Source organism: Solenopsis invicta, chromosome 3, assembly GCF_016802725.1.
Source record: "Solenopsis invicta isolate M01_SB chromosome 3, UNIL_Sinv_3.0, whole genome shotgun sequence".
Classification (NCBI taxonomy): Eukaryota; Metazoa; Arthropoda; class Insecta; order Hymenoptera; family Formicidae; genus Solenopsis; species Solenopsis invicta.
The window spans coordinates 28,176,997-28,193,311 of NC_052666.1; the positions used below are offsets into that span (position 1 = coordinate 28,176,997).

Below are 16,315 nucleotides of genomic sequence, written 5' to 3' on the forward strand. Positions count from 1 at the left end.
ATATGTTCATTTAATAATGACCGAAACAAAAGATCTGCCAAGTACGTCAACATTTTTAATAATTACTGAGCGACAAAATAAAATATTAAAGTGCAGATTTGATATTTGTTACACAAAGAGAATGTACCCTCATGATAGTATTGGGACAATTTAAATTTCGAAAAATTTTGTTATACTTAAGGTAAAATTTAACTAAATTCAATTTATAATATTAACTAGTTTGGTAAAATTTCACTAAAATTATAAAATTCTTCAAAGGTCACGTTGCTCCATGACTACCATAATTTTGAAGATAATTTCTGAAAGAAAATTCTTTCCATGTACATTGAAAAAAATTGGTCGAAAAACTGAAAAAATTTAGTTCGATACATTCAATTAAATATTGAGTTAGTTTAGTTAATTCTTGATTAAAAAATAATTAATAGTTGACATAAATAAACTATACTTTTTTGTGCAACAATTGTTAAATCAATCTAATGTGTAATTGAACGCATCAAACAAAATATTTTGTCATTTCTCTCAACAAATTCTTTTTTGAGCGTTTACAATTAAGATAAAGCGCGAGATAAGATAAAAAAGTAAGAGACGTTGAATTATTAGTAGCCATCATATTTAAGCTCTACGTGAAAAATACGTTGAAGATAGAGGCATCGTTCACCAATTTACAAATCTAGTTGTAGTGATTACAGTAAGCGCTTGTAAAGACTGCAATTCTCAGGGTGATTCCGCACAAAAAAAGACATTGTTGCACGCAACATTGAATATATACATCTGTTCGATGCATCCAGCAGCGAGAACAAAATGTATTCCGAAACAAGAACGATACATTTTACGACAAAAAAGAACAAAAAAAAAAAAAAATGAGAACGCATCTCCTTCCCGCGTAAAATTACTCCAAGAAAGCTTTTGTGCGGAGATACTTTTTTCCAGCCACTGTATATCTGAATATATTCCTCCAGCCTCCGTCCGGACGGAACTGGTCAATCCTGTCTTGCGGGGCGAAACACCGGGAGGACGAAGGACGAAGGACCTTCGTTCGAGGCGAGTATCGAGCCGCGCTGCGCTGCGCCGCGCAGCGCCGCATGATGCAGTTGCACCTCGTAGTGCAGCGCAGCGCAGTGCAGCGCAATGCAGCGGCAGGAGGGGCGACACGTTGGCGAGCAATCGGCATGCGGGAGCCACAGAGAGAGACAGAGAGAGAGAGAGAGAGAGAGAATGAAGGAGAGCGAGGGAGAGAGACGAAGGGGGGGAAAAGGGACACTATACCCTGCGATTCACGCACTACACACCCATGAAGCCTATCCCCGCCCATCGCCTAGACCATACCGGCCAATGACTGGCATGCGCTCGTTCTATTAGAGAGGTCGTAGGCACGGCCTAGGCCCGGCAGCCGGCACATACGCACGCACGCACGCACGCACACGCACCGGCGGCACGCGTTCTTCCCTCTGCCGTCCCGATGATTCGCGCCGCGATCTACGATTTACCAGCTCGCGACCGCCGATTTAACCTGCCCTTGCCTGCTAGATCGCCACGTATAATTCCCTCGGTCCTTGCTCGAACGAGCTGCTCGCAGGGCCGATCTGCGTTGCTCGGCCCTGCGCCAGCTGCATGATGCATCTACTGCTAAATACCGATAGCTCGGGCTTCTACGATTTCGTCGATATCGAAGCCAGGTCAGGGCACGTATTGTGGAATTCTTTGGAATGGATTCCGATAAGAATTATTTCGTTTCCCTTAGAAGACACAATAGATAGTCAGGGAATAATTGAATAATTTCGATCGAAATTCATTCCGAACAATCTCATAATACGTATCCCGAAGGCATCTTGGGATTAACTCTCGTCTCCTCACCGCGCTCTCATGGCATTAGAATGTGAACTTTTTCTCCAGCACGTCGAAGTGAATTGCTTTATGCAATGTCAATTCATGTTTAATACACTGAGAAAAAAAATCTTAAATTTTAATATTTATTTGAATAATACTAATAAAATATTTATTTATTATACAGTACATAAATATTAATTCTATAAGAAAAAAATGATACTTAAACCAGTGATTCTTGTACTAAATAAATATATATTTACATTTAATAAATATTTCATTAATACTATTCGAATAAATATTTATTTAAATTTCGCAATTTTTTTCTCAGCGTACTTGTATCGCTAAAATGCACCGGCGACTCCCTTCTTTAATTGTCTTCTATGTTAACGGATGCACGTACGTAATTCGATCTGCGCGAGTTCCATGTGTAACGGAAATAGTATTCGTAAGCTTGATAACGCGGACAGTGCGAGAGCGCGCGAGACGGAATCGCCAAACTTTCAATGCGAAGGAATATATTCGGACAAGCCACTCTGGCTGAAAAAAATTATCTCCGTACAAAGGCTCCGCTTTCCTCGGAGTATTTTATACATGGGAAGAAGCTGACTTTTTTCCATTACAAAGAGTTTCGGAATATATTTTGTTCTCGTTGCTGGTGACACATAGAGTAAATGTTTATTTAATGATACGCGTAACAAATCTTTTTTCCCGTGCTAAACAAAACGCACAAGAATATTTAAGACTGCAAGTTAACGTTCTTTTTTTTTTCAACTGACGTGTGTGTGGTGCTAACTTTATACAAAAGGTCTGTTCTTTATAGCCGCATTACGTTGCTGTTCTCGCATTAAAAATGAAATAGTCGTACAATTAGCCGTTGGAGAGAAAATGAGAAGAGCGGTAAAAAATGCAAAAAGTTCAGCTGTAAAGAACAGTTCTAAGATTGGAGTTGCGCAAACAAAAGAGGTAATTGGTGTACGATGAAACGACCGTTAATAAAACAAAACAAAAAATAAATAAATGCGCACGATGGAACTGATAGCTGGAATGGTTCCGAGGACGCGAGATCCCAATTGTTTTATTATCACGCTCTTCTCGGAAGTTCGAGAACGCTTCGCGACCACGGTGTCAATGCTCGGCGCGTTTTGATGGTCACAATAATAGCCACAGATGTTCAGTGCCGACATGCAGAGATTTTACAAGCGAGAGTTATTGATCGTCATCGTTTCTCTGTCTCATAAGTTTGTCAAAGATGAGTGGTTCCTAAGAGGGAGCACCGAGACAATTGAAAATCGAGAGAACAGTCAACTCCGTTTGACAGGGGCTATGAACTGCTAAATGATTAGCACCTAATGAACTTTGAATTTCGAAAAATAGGCTTTATAGTAAATAATAATAAGTGAAACTAGATCGATATGTGAATAACATAAGTTGTACACGATCAGAGTTGAATTTTAGTATCTAATTCCATTATATTATGAATTATTAGTGTGTAATAATATTTCTATGTAAATTTTATATATTCATTTCCCATTTTTGCGAACTGCGTGCCGAACATAACCGATCTTGAAAGGCAGTCAGCTCCTAAATTGTAGCTGGAATAGCAATACCACTAATGAAATTGATAATTTAATAATAATGATTCTAATGAACATTTTGAAACGCGAGAAAAACGCGAGAAGAATCTATTGCGAGTAATATTATTTTATTCAAGGTTCGAATCTGGAGTTTTAAAATTAGCTTTATAACCATTTGACTGAGATCTTTTTATTCAATCGCATACCGAGAAAAAAGCGTCACCGATATATTTCAGTAATTTACACGGTCGGAGGTGCGTGTACCGACATGCGAATTAATTTATTTCGACGTGTATTGCAAGGGAAAAGTTCACCTTTCTCGTTTCCAACGTCATAATTCAATGCGACTGCAGCGAGGAAATAGAAGTCTTAAGACTTTGCGATTTACGACCGCGGGAGAAGGCGCATTCTCGACTTGAGTTAACAGTCAGACGCGTTACCGCAATTCTGAATTATATTCCTGCAAATATTCTGTCGAGTATCGGATGACGGCGACGTCAACGGAAAGTAAAATCGCAAGCTGCGCCTTCTAGCATTTTATTATTTACATTTGACCGCTATAAATAGCGTTCTGATAAATCAGCGATATGAAACATACTTGGAAAGAACGATTTTTCGAAAGTATCTAAAAATTTAACTGCACTGAGAAAAAATTTCTTTAGTTGAAAAACTATTAGTTTCTTCAAATTATACAATTTGATGCAAGCATCTGTTTTTTCTGTTTAAGTAAAAATATTTACCTTTAAGTAAATAGACATATCCTCAAGTATATAATTTTGTATTTTTTATTTTTTAAATAATGATTTTACAAATAAACTAATAATAGTAAATATTTTCTAGAACTACAAAAAAAAATTACTTGATTAAAAATTCTTCATTTTAGTCACATAAATACTTTAGTTAAGAAATTTGTAACTTGACTGCAAGTAAATAAGTTATTAGGGCTCGAGTAAACAATTTCTCCTGTTAAGTAAAATTATTTTGTTTTAGGATATTTTTCTCTCAATGTACATATAAAACTGTAAAAGAGAAAGAAAATTATTTTACTGGTCTATCGAAATAATTATGTGGAAAACTCAAGCAATGATGAGTAATGTCAACAAAAAGTTTTGACATTCGACACTCAAAAAAATGTTCTTTCAAGCACAGGCGCAATTTTTTGGCTGCAAGAAATTAATTAAGGTAGATAAATGATAAACAAATATTGTGATGTCGCATATGTTTGATACTTGACCAATCTAACAATAAGTAAGAGATAGAGTTTATATCTGTTTGTGGAATTTAGAAAGGAAATTTTTCTGTGGCACCTGTTCGTATTAAGGTCAAGCATATTTGATATAAAATTTGATTATGTAATTGACAATAAGACCTACTACATTTTCTATATAGGATTGCTATAATAAATTCTATATGTAACAAATATTTTAGCAGATACAAAAAGTAGCGATACATTTTTTGTTGTAATACAGAAATCTATCTACACCAGCAAAACATTTCTCGAGTATTCAAGCTAAGATTTATCTAACAATAAAAAAAGAATTTAATATTATTAGCTTATTTATTTAAGTATAAAAACATTATTTAAGTATAAAAAAAATGTAAAGATATACAATTATATATTTAAGCTAATATGTCTATTTAAAAGTGAATGTTTTCTGAGCTTAAGCGTTTGACATAATTATTTTTACATTTGTATCTACGTAAGTTCTTAGATACTTTAGCAACAGCCGTTTTTTCACATAGAAGAAACGCGCACCAAGTTTTCGTATCGTATCGTATCGTATGTATATTTATAATCCGTAACTTTTCACGAAAGCCTCAGAGAAATAACAACTATAATTCGCAGCAAAAGTCACGAAACTTTTCGTCGGCGTGCCACCAGCCCGACTTTCGTAGAAATAAATCCTGTTCCAAATACATATTTTTACCGTATCTTATAAATATATTATACATGTAAACGAACAGCCTTTCGAATCTTATAAATATATTATACATGTAAACGAATATTTCATTGTACCTATCGTTCCTAAACGATCACGATCGCGCGATCTGCGGGTGATCGAAAGCGATCGAAGCTTCATCGAAAGAGAAACAATCGCCGGAAAAGCGACCGCGTCACCGCGACTTCCATGTGACGTTCGCGTTCACGTTTACAAATTCGCGGGATGACTCACAATCAGACGAAACGTCGACGGTTCTCCTCCGGAGGACTGTCGCCCGCCCGCCCGTCCGTCCGTCCGTCCAGATACGTACATCGTTATCCGTGGGCCCTCCTTTATCGCGCGACGACGATGAGGAACGACCACGAAATATCTGCGATACGCAGGGGGATCATTAGCGGGCGCGACCCGATGACACTCGACGACAAGTTATGCAAATGCGATCGCGCATACGAAATGCCAATGTCTCGGACCCGGGCTCGACGATAACGAGCGCGATAGTGCGATATCCGAGACGATGCGAAGCGGGAAGACCGCGCCGGCACGTACATACATACGCGTTGTACCGATCTCACTGACCTAGGCAACGCGAGCACGGTCGGTCGGTCGGTCGGTCGGTCGGTCGGTCGGTCGATCGACCGACCGGTCGGTCGGTCGCGGCCACGCCGGCCGGCCGGCGCGGCATGGCGCGGCGCGGCGCGAGGCGAATCGCGCGGCCGAGCGTCATGCGCCGTGCCCGTGACACAGGGCGATATCGGTGGCATTGCACGTTGCGTTGCGCGGAGTCGTTGCACCGAGCGCGGTGGGTATACCTACGATCGCACACGCGAGCGATTCGTCTCGCGCCGGCCGCCGCGGTGCCCCGGTCTTGTTTGCACAACTTGAGTATTGATCTTAAGCGAGCGCGCGGAACTAGTTTCCGTCTCCGTCCTCGTCCCTCCCGCGCGCCTAACTCCTTCCCCGCGAACCGCCTGCCACTCTCTGTTTTCGCGATCGAATTTCGCAAATAAGCGCGTGGCGGCCTCGCGTCTCCTCCTCCTCCTTCTCTTACACCCCTTTGCCGCCTCGCCCTATTTAAAGAGAAACGTCAGCGGAATGCAGCGAGAGAGCGAGAGGGACAATTCGCGCGAATCACGAATCCAATTTCGGGGCGACGCGGGGAGGAGAGATCTTCTGGATGCGTGATAATTTTTCCTTATCTGCCATTTATCCTAAGCCAAGTTGAATCTTCGACCTTTTACAATATCGTCCTCGGTGAGACCTTCGAGCGAGCGAAGCGAGAGAGGGAGCGGCGACGGGGAGGAGGGGGTGGCGACGACGGGGAGGGTTCACGCGCGATAAAAGAACGAAAAAGGCGAAACCTCTATATTTAGAGCTGGCTTGCAATTTATTGCGGGTGTTTGTCCTTTTCGCTCCTCGCAATCGCCACCGATAGCTTATCGACGTGCACAGTTAGTGACAATGTGTGCGACGCGCAGTACGTTCTGTGCGAGAGCCCCGGTGATAAATCCCGAATTTTCGAACGTTCCTCTCTTTCTGCGAATTCACAGTCGAATTACACGGGTCTTCTCGTCCCCTCCTCGCACTTTTCTCGCTTACGATCGATCGATCCAACCGCGCGTCCTACGCGCTACTCTCTCGCGCGTTTCCGATAAAATACTGAGGATTCTCGTCACCTCCTTCCCCCTCCTGCCTTACGTGCGATTATTTTTCTCCTAATTTACATGATAAATGACATGTGACTCTTAAGGAACATCTCGCTGTACCACGTAATATATCACCCATTATCTTTCGCCTCTTCCTCTTCTCCGCTCTCCTGGTCTTTCTTTCTTTCTTTCTTTTCTCTTTTCTCATTCTCCGCGATATGTTGCCGAGAGCATTATGCTTTTCATTGGGTGAAATGTCGAACAAAACAGTGGTAGAGTGCCGCTGCTCGGCAAGGCGCGCGCGGTCCAAGTTCAATGATTATTTACGCATGCGTTATCGAGCCGGAGAAAGAAAAGAATGTGCGTGTTAATTTGCGTACAAAGATCTGCGCAGTATTGTGGAACGTATAAAAGAATTTCCCGATTAACGACACGGCAACCGCTATGAATCACGATAGGCACATTTATCGCTATTCGATAATATCGAATGTTTGAAATTTTTTCTTGATCGATATAAAAGATAGAGAACAAAAAAGCTTTGATAGAAAATCAAATAGATATTTTGCGACTAATCATGCTCATTTTCAATTTTGATGAATATTTTTAATAAATGCTTATTTTATTAGATTACAAATAAGTGATGATTATAAGTTGTTGTTTTGTAAATTTTATATATACAATATGTAATGTATATTATACACTGAGAGAAAAAAATTCTAAATTATAATAAATATTTATTCGAATATTAGTATTAATAAAATATTTACTTACGATATATAAAGCGTTTACTCTATAAGAAAAAATGGTACTTAAAACCAGTAGTTCTTGTACTAAATAAATACATGTTTATATTTAGTGTAAATATTTTATTAGTACTATTCGAATAAATATTTTTTAAAATTCAGTAATTTTTCCCTCAATGTATGATAAACACTTTATAATTTTTAATTTAATTAATTTTATTTTCAATAATAAATAATTACATTTTGAAGTTTTACTATTATTTTAGATTTTTTAATTAATGGCCGTATTTAAACTGTTGCAAATATATATTGTAAAACAGTGTCTTATTCAGTTAGAGAATCAAACGTAAAAGATTTGCTACTTTATTATAATTTTAGTTTTTTAAAACTTTACTGTTCCATATACATTCGATATAATTAATGCCTATTCATTCAAGGTAAATATAAATCGTTTTTTAATTGATGAACGTATTCATACTCGATATACTATTTTGCTCGATATCGACAAGTCTAAATCGAGGTAGTTTACTCCACATACGTTTTCAAGATCACGATAAACGATCGGTCGGCTCGACACCTTCGGCGAATGTTATCGAGATGTAATTTTGCCTAAACTGTCATTCACGTATCTCTTCGAATGACCAGCTCGATCGATCTGCTCACGGCTATTCGTCTTTCTTCCGTTTTAATACATTCGTCCGTATAATTTTACCGTTCTCCGTCTCTCTCTCTCTCTCTCTCTTTCCCTTTGCCTAATCGTACCTTGGATCAGGTCCACGTACGACGATACGAAGAGCACACAGGGATGCTAAACTAAAATCCAGCAACGTCAACGTCTCTCGTTCCTGTCTTCTTTCCCCTCATCCTCCTCGGGGAATGTCTCACTGAACGTAACGTCTCTCTCGCACTCTCCCGCACTCCGGAGCCGCGCACACCGGAAACCGATCATTGTTCCGTATTAACGAGCAAAACAGCATCGTCGCGTCGGCGAGCGTGTCCTATGCTCCTAGAATCCTCCTTTCGCTCCGCGAAACTGTCAAAACCATGCGCATGCGCGAGAGGGGAAACGAGACAACAGGGTGTCATTGACCCCGGACGTATGTATTCACCGAGGTTAAGGGTAATTTTATCGTCCGTCTCTCTCTCTCTCTCTTTCTCCTAGCAGCGAAAAATCCTTCCTTCCTTTCGTGCTCTCCTCGAGACAAAGGCTTCGATTGAAGTCACCTTCGACTACAATCCGTCGATACATTTCGCCATACCGTAGAGAAAATAGGAAAATATCGTTTCGGATATACGCGCTCCCAGGTCAAAGTCGACAACTCTCGGAATAGACACGTCCCTAACTAAATGTTCTCCCCGCGGACAGCCCGATTTCCATGCATGTCTGATCGCAACACAGCTGGCAAATATGATCGCGAGATAAATCGCGAAGACGGACGCGCAGAAAGCTCGAGCCAGTAGCGCGTATATGCCGCTCGTTAACTCGAACTGAATGGGATAGAGCGTGATGCGAGAACGACGCGATAACGTGGCGGATCGAACGCGAGCTCCAAATCGTCCAAAGTAAAATAAAAAAGGAAGAAGAAAAAAAAATATCGTCCCGCGATATTTTTTACGATCGCTCTCCGACGACGCGAGACGGCGTAAACTGCAACGTCGCTGCGTGAGCCTTAAACCCAATGCACATTCGAAAAATGCGTTCTCGCCTACCTTCGGTCGACGAGCGAGATCCGTTCTCGTCTGGACGCGATCGCCTCGCGGCGCGACACTCGATATTTCCCCGGCGTAGCGTCGGATTCTATCAGGCAGGATCGGCTCGGAGAAGATTCCTCAAATTCGCGAGTCAAACGACGTCTCGTCTCGTATAGCGGAACTCAATCGACCGTACGGGCAACGCGATACGTTTGCGAGACGTTCGAGCGCGAACGTATCTGACGCCTGTCTTTTCCTTCTTCACTATCGAACTCTGCCGTCCACGCCGAGTCATCGTCACCTCGCACCACGTGCGTCGCGGAGCTCTGAGAATAGAAGCGCGAGAAGCACTAATCTAATTTTCGTCGACCGGCCAAATTAAATTGCGATCGTCGATCGCCGGGAGGCGAAGGAGTAGGAGAGAGGAGAGAGGAGGAGGCGGAGGAGGAGGAGCAGGAGAAGGAGAAGTAGGAGGGGGAGGGGGAGTAAAGAGAGAGAGAGAGAGAGAGAGAGAGTGCTGTAGTCGGGCGCGACCGCGGAATGCGAAAAATGATTTTCGCGAAACATCGACGCGGGTGACCGCGGAAAACGCACGCCAGCCATATGCGAGAAACGTCGAAAAGGGGGAGGAGGGTGGGTTCGATCGCTCGGTGAGTAGAGCTAGCCAGACAAGAGAGAGATAGAGAGCGAGAGGGAGATAGATAGATAAAGAGAAGCGCAAGCATCATCGATAATGCAGCGCGCGGTCACCGAGACCTCTCTCTCTCTCTCTCTCTTCCTGTATTTCTCTTTCTTCTCGTTTTACTCGCATTTTCGTTCCTCTCTCGCCGAGTCGAGTTCAACACAACACGATCCCACGTATCGACGCGCGTAACTCCCAAAGTGCGCACATTCCCACTGGTTCACGCACTTCGCGGAAACGGAGGCCCCCCGCCCGGCGCGCGAGCGCGCGGGGGAGGAAGAAAGATGCACTCGCGCACTCGCACTTGAGAGGAAAAGAACACTCTTTTCTCGTTTCACACGGCTCGCACGGCGGGGCTCCTCGTCCGTTCATAATGCGATGACGCGTAAGACGACGCATCCGCCGTCCGTCGCATCGATGCGTCGTACGTCGTTTGATGCACACAACGCGACGTCGTCGTCGTCGTCATCGTCATCGCCGCCGCGGCCATTCAGCCAGCCAGCCAGCCAGCCAGCCACTGAGTAAGACGTATGACTCTCGTTCTCCCTCGCGTTCTCCGCCGCGCGGATGCATATGTCGCTCGGTCGTCGCACGGTGCACACGTATCATCTGGGGGGGAGTGGAACCGCGCGCGCGGTGGAGGAGCATCGATTGGGCGGACGACGTCGGCACACTTTGCGTCGCGAAATCTCCGCATCTTTCTCTCTCTCTCTCTCTCTCTCTTTCTCTCTCGCGGAAACGCACGACGCAATTTTATTTAGACGGGGGAGGAGAACGGAAAATCGGTGGAAGAAAGAGAGAGGAAGCAGCCTTCGGCGGTGACAGCGACGGACTGTGCGCGCCCGGGCGCACCACTCGCGGACGAACGAACGAATGAACGAACGAACGAACGAACGAACGAACGGACGGACACAGACGCCGCCGCTGCGCTGCACTGCGATGGACGGGAGGAACGCGACGACTGAGGGGAACGGAGGAACTGGCAAAACTGTCGCGGCGCGTTGCGTTTCTCGCCGCGCCGTTCTATCCTTCGCTCGTCTAGCTTAATACGCGAGCGGAGTGGAGCTCTCTCCTCGATGGTCACCTTGTCCGTGGCGACGCGCCGCACGGCCGCTCGCTCGCATTCGACGCATCTGTGTGCCTCGGTGTCACGGACGAGGATCCGTCCGTCCGTCCGTTCATCGCCGCGCCGTGCCTTCTCGAGGGTTTTCCTCGCGGGGGGAGAGTAGGGGTGGCGCGAGACGCGCGAGAGGGGGTAAGCGAAAGCGGAAAGAGCGGGAGAGTGTCGCTTACCCGATAGAGAGAGGGATTTTATTGGCTCCCGCCGAGGCCAATGTCCCGCGAGGCCTTCCTCGCGGTCGCGAGGTGCGCGACGGCCAAACGAGAGAGCGCCGATAATCTCGAACGGTCGGCGAAGGGCCGACCGTCGACCGTTCGAGGGTGGCCTTTTGTGGAGCACCGACGGTCCAGAGTCAACCCATAGGTACGAGCGATCGACGAGAACGCGAGTGATCTGTACAGTGGGACGTCGACGGCGAAGATGTCGCTATTCAAGTTCCCAAGTTTCTCGAGTGGACTCGAGGAAACGATCGCCAAGTGTGCGGGGGGTGGGGGAAGGGGGGAACATCGTCATCTAGCTCGCATGTCTTTCGCATGTCACGCGACTTGAAAGCCGCGACGTTAACAGTATTGCGTTGCAGAAGTTTGGACGCGTCACGTCAGAGATACACTACATAATACATACATAATATAGCCTAATGGCCTCACGGAAGAAACGTTCGCACCTTTGCTCTTCGCGACGACTCAATTCGATTTATCGGCACAGCGATACGTGGCACGAGGTCGAAAGAGTGGAAGAGAAAGAGAGAGAAAGAAAGGCAACTCCATTCCACCACATTCGTCGAGGAGGGACGAGGTCGAGGCGCGCACCTTGTGCGGAAAAACGACGGGGTCAGACGACCAGCGAGTTCAGTGACACGGAAGAGAATTTGCTTTTCCGCGGACTTGAAGGAGCGAAAGAGAAACAGAGGAAGAGAGAGAGAGAGAGAGAGAGAGAAAGGGAGGGAGGGAAAGAGAGGACGATCGCAACGAATTCCGCGTGAAGGCGAGCCGAAGAGAACGCATTCGGAGTAGTTTCGCGCACATGGCCTGCCTTCCGCCCCTCGCTCCTCCTCCCCTCTGCCGATCCCGCTGCTTTCGCTTCCTTCGACCCTACCTCTCCGCATAGCCCTTTTTCGACGGTGCGAAATTCAGTGCCAGCGGCGTAGGGAACGAGGGACCCTAGGCAGGCGAGGTACCGAACGGAACGAGACGATTCCCCACTCCGCCGCGCGCGCCGTGTACCTTCCCCGTTTATCCCTCCTACGATCGAACGGCCAGCGTTGCCGTTTGCCAATGGCGTTGCCAGCTCCGTTGCAACGAGTGGGAGAGAGGATAGCCCGTTATCCCGCCTAAGGTCTTTCGCTCTTCGAAAATCGACCGGCGCGTTACGGTGATCGAAAATCCCTGTCGTCGTAGGCGACGACGTACGTCGCTGGTACATGTCGAGGCAGCAGGCGTCATTGATGCGATTTCGGGGTCGCAGTCGCGCGTCCTGCCGCGCGTCTCGCGCCGACCCGTTCGCGTCGATCGGACCCTCCGATCGTTAACGTTAATCGCGATACTCGCGTTTCTCAACTCGCACTTCCGCGGATCCGATTATAACCCCGCTGTAATTTGCAGCGACCGCTCGAAGCTGAGCCCAGCTGATCGAATCAAATCCGCGCTACTGCGCTGCTCCATCGTCGTCTCGTCGTCGTCGTCGATCAAAGGTCGCGAACGAGAGCGAGTGGTGCGAAGGCCGCGTCTCTCTCTCTCTCTCTCTCTCTCTCTCTCTCTTTCGGTCGGTCGTCTCGTAGCCCTCGTTCGCGACAACATCGCACAACGGGATGAGCGTCGCTTAACGATTTTGTTTTCCCTCGCGCGCCGGACGGACCATGGCTTTCTATCCTCCCTTTCCTCTCTTTCTCCTTCTTTCGTTGCACCTCTCGCCAATTCTCTCTTCGCTCCTTCCTCCTTCTACGCACTCGTGCGCGAGCTTGAAAAGTGCAACGGACGATATCTCGTGATGGCGCGGTGCATACAGTCGGTGGCATTGACGGAGAAAAGGGAGCAGGGAGAGAGGGATGGAGAGGGAGAGGAAGAGAGACGGGAGTCGACATGGCGACCAGTTTTCTGGAACGTGCACCGGCAACCTCCCTCCCCATCGGTTTTCTCCTCTCCGCTGCGCGCGTCTTCCTCGCGCACTTCACTTCCTCTTTCTCCTTCGTCCCACCCGTCTTCCTTGGTCTTCGAAAGAAAAAGGGAAACGCTCGAGGTCGCGCGCAAGAGTGGTGAGTCAAAATCGTCATTGTTCCGAAATTATACAATTAAACTCGATTAATAAACAATTAATAAACCCGTTCTCAGTTCTTCCTCTGCCCACTTTCTTGCCGCAGCGATTGAATATATCGTCGTCGCAATTGCATTCGCGGGGTTTCGATATCACGATGTTTCTACAGAGCTACAGAGAAATTGAGAAAATCAAAATTGCCAATAACTATTTTGATCTCGAATCGACATTGAATTGGCTCACATTTTTTACAAAGTATCACGAATAATATACTGAAAAAAATTATTTCATTGTATTATCAAATAAATATTTTTATTTTCTAGTATTTCATTTCTTTAATTTTTTAATAAAATATTTATAAATTTGTAAATAAATTATGTTATACCTGCTACTAAAATTTAGAAAATGATGGTACAGTAAATATATTTATTTTGTTAACAAAAATATTTTTTTTCCAAGTACCTACACGTGTAAAAAGAGAGCAACAGAGACACATCGAATGAATGAAAGAGATAAATACATATTTCGTTTATTAGTGCGGGCAGAGAAATTAAATCGCTTGCGTTTCGCTTCATTTTTAATCGTGCTCGTGTCGATATCAGATTAATCGGACATGACGCGCGTTCCGAGTTTCGACAGAAATAATCAGAGTGTAAATATTGAACTCGGTTTGGTAGCACTTTGTACTTATTCGCGTGAGAGTAAGAGAAAGAGATGTACAGCACGCGTGTCATCGTTTAATTTCTTTCGCGGATTTCTACGCAAATAGCGTGTACGCTGAAACATCCCTCCGCGCGGGAGGAGGGGGGGGGGTGGAAGGTGGGGGTTAAGGGGCAGGTCTAACTTCGCAGAAATGAAATTACAGTTGCATCCTTTATCCTCCGTTTTATGTATAATGTAATTTCAGGTTGGGAGAGCAAAATAAGATCTCACGCTTTTATCGTGATGAATGAAATTTCGTTTAGGTATGCGAGAGGCGAGGATTCGCTAACGCGCGCGTCGAGGAATTTCAAAGCCCAGCTCGAGTGTCTCGCGAACCTTTACGTGTAGTAGGGTTCGAACGAAGATTGTTACGTCCGCCGCCGTCGATCGAGTGCGGATCGAGCGAGGACAGTGGCGCGATCCTTAATACCGTTTAGACGATCCTCGACAGATTATGCATTCATTCCTCCCAGCTCCCTGCGCTTTACAGCGGATTCACTCTCCCTCCCGGCTTTCATTGTCATGGATAATCGAGGGAGAATTTGAGAGAGAGGGGGGAAGAGAAGAGAGAGAGAGAGAAAGAGGGAGATGCGGTTTTCTCGTGCGTTGCGATCCGGCGTGCGTTGCACTCCTCGTGAAAAAAGCACCGGTAGAGAGGAGCGGGCGGCTGCTCCGAGAAGGAAGGAAGAGGAGGAGGAAGAAGAGGAGGATGAGGATGAGGAGGTGGTGGGTCTTCGTGCATCTCCGGCTCGCGTCGGGGCTTATATCGATCACGAGAGAGTGTACGATATTCGAGAATACATTATACGCGGACTCTAGCCTCTAGCCGGACCGCCTATAGTCACGCGGAATATAGACGGCCAGGCCGCTGCACTCGCTCTCCCTCCCCCCCTTCCCTCCGGCCTCCCTCCCCGCCGAGCTCCCTCTCTTCCTTCGGAAGTCCCCCCCTCCCCTTCTCTCTTTCTCTCTCGCTCCGACGGCTGCGAGCTGCTTCCTCCGCAACCGATGCCACCCCCGCCAACGTCGTGGGATGCTGCGGCTGCATCCGCTACTCCTCTTCTTCTTCGTCTCCTTCTCTTCTATTTATCGCGGCACGCAGAATGTAGTCGATTTACCGGAAAATAGCGAGGGATGTTTCGCGTGTAGGATAAGGTACCGATGCTTTGAGATGCATATGCAATAACGCGTGGTAGGCACCGAAAAGAAATAGGTACGTATCCCCAGTCCGGAAACATCCCCATTACAGAACGGAACGTCGACGCGACTGAGCGAGAGGTCCCCCCCTTGTCCCCTTCGTAATCGGGATCTTAAATCGCGAGTCTCGTCGCGCTCGTAAGAAAGCCGTTCGTCTGGTTTCGCCGTCGCCGGGAGTAAATCTCCGCTGTGATAAATGGCAGCGACGACGAGAGACACACACAGAGCCACGGTCGCTCTGTCACGCGATGCTCCCCGGGGGACCGCGGGATCTTCTCCGGGATCCGATCGAAACGTACGTACTCTTCTCTCTCTCTCGCTAGGCGCGGGGACATTAATCCAGAAGCGTCCCCGTAACATCCCTCGGGATCCAACTCGTGGGACTGTCGCCGTCGCCGTCGCCGTCGTCGTCGTCGTCGTCGTCGTCGACGTCGTCGTCGTTGGGGCGCCGTGAGCGCGACCGAAGGGGGCTACTACTACTCGCCGGCGCGACGGAAGGCTGAAAGGCTGAGAGACTGCGAGACTGAGAGAGGCTGGGAACAGGGAGCAGGGAGGGGCCCCCCTTGAGTACGCACGGTAGGGGCAAGAGAGGACCTTGGCCTTTTCGCGGGGCAAAAATAAAACCTGTTGACACCGAAGCCCCGCGGACGCAAGGGACTCTCTCTCTTTCTCTCTCTCTCTCTCTCGTTCGTTCGTTCTCTTTCTCCCTTTCTTTCTCTTTCGCTCTCTTTCTCTGCCCCTCGGAGGCGCATATATTCGTAAAAGCGCGTACGGTGCGCGCGCAAGTTGACGATTGGAGAGAGAGAGAGAGAGAGAGAGAGAGAGAGAGAGAGAGAGAGAGAGAATAGAGAAAGGGAGAGAATAGAAAAGACGCACGCAGCGTATGAATTTTCGCATTCTCCAGCGGGATGCGCAAACGATATTTGTTAAAGATCGCAAATCTAC

General features: G+C 46.4%; 1 long non-coding RNA gene across 1 annotated transcript in view; it reads right to left on the reverse strand.

Annotated features, from left to right (window-relative positions):
- The window catches only part of LOC120357107, a 23,877-nt gene extending 10,066 nt beyond the window's left edge, over window positions 1-13,811 (reverse strand). Inside the window, exon 1 of the long non-coding RNA XR_005574319.1 lies at window positions 8,493-13,811. This is a non-coding gene — a long non-coding RNA (uncharacterized LOC120357107). The remainder of the gene's footprint in view (window positions 1-8,492) is intronic.
- Between the last annotated feature and the right edge of the window lie 2,504 nt (window positions 13,812-16,315).